This window comes from Miscanthus floridulus, chromosome 7 (genome assembly GCF_019320115.1).
Source record: "Miscanthus floridulus cultivar M001 chromosome 7, ASM1932011v1, whole genome shotgun sequence".
Taxonomy (NCBI): domain Eukaryota; kingdom Viridiplantae; phylum Streptophyta; class Magnoliopsida; order Poales; family Poaceae; genus Miscanthus; species Miscanthus floridulus.
Genome location: NC_089586.1, coordinates 44,625,057 through 44,626,033, shown reverse-complemented (window position 1 = coordinate 44,626,033; position 977 = coordinate 44,625,057). Strand labels below are relative to the sequence as shown.

Here is a 977-nt window from a genome sequence, read left to right as displayed (position 1 = left end):
ACTAAATTCATGCAGCGATCACTGGATTTGCATAGGCATCTGGCTCTCACATAGCATGGCATGGGTCTTTGATTCAGCGGATTTCCCAGTCGAGACATACAAAGACTTCATAGCAATTGTCAAGACGTATACATATCGACAATCCTCATTTTAGCTACTATGTTTGTATACATACTTGTAAGGTTCAATGTGGGATACTAACAAGTTGCATTTGCTAAAACCATTGGAACAGGGCATTCAGGCACTATGTCTAGGAACATAAGGGGAGGCATCATCCAAATAAGAAGGAAAAGTTGTATGTCAAAACTCTATGTGCGGTAAGTGTCATTTACTTTGGTACTCCATATATTATGTGTCTATCAATAGCATTACTTAACATCTCCATATGCAAAACAAACAGTGCCCCAAGCAGAAGCCTGAGAGTCTACATTGTGGATACTACACATGTATTATGATGAGTACCATCGGTGGCTACAATAGAAACCCCAATCTGGTAAGTTTGAACCTCTTCGCTCGTAGTATGAAAAGTTTGCATATGTTGTGATATAGTAAACCTAAACTTGTTCTCTTGTAGTTGGAGAAAGATAAAGACACGAGAAGGAACCCATACAAGGATGACGAGCTCTTAGAGATGGTCGGCGACCTTTGCAACTTCATAATGGACCAGATTGTGTACCATAAAGGCACTTACCATCATCTTCTTTCCGACTTAGGTAGTGATCCTCTATACCAACACCTTCGTGAGACTGATAGGCTAGCCCTAGGCCGTTGATGACAATGTGGACTTGTGGTATGGTTTGTATTAGACTTTGGAATGGTTTGGACTTTGTTTTGCATGTGGACTTGTGGATTTCTTAATGGACTATGTTATAATGATGGACTTCATAATGGACTATGTTGTAATGATGGACTTTTGTGAATTATGACTTGTGATGATGTTCTAAATAATGGTCTTGTGTTTGTGGATGTATATATGT

General features: G+C 39.3%; 1 long non-coding RNA gene across 1 annotated transcript; it reads left to right on the top strand.

The window, feature by feature from the left end:
• The first annotated feature begins 231 nt into the window (after positions 1–231).
• Positions 232–705, top strand: LOC136464928 (uncharacterized). The gene is made up of 3 exons (XR_010761301.1): positions 232–317; positions 401–493; positions 575–705. It is a non-coding gene; the product is annotated as an uncharacterized lncRNA (long non-coding RNA).
• The last annotated feature ends 272 nt before the right edge of the window (positions 706–977 follow it).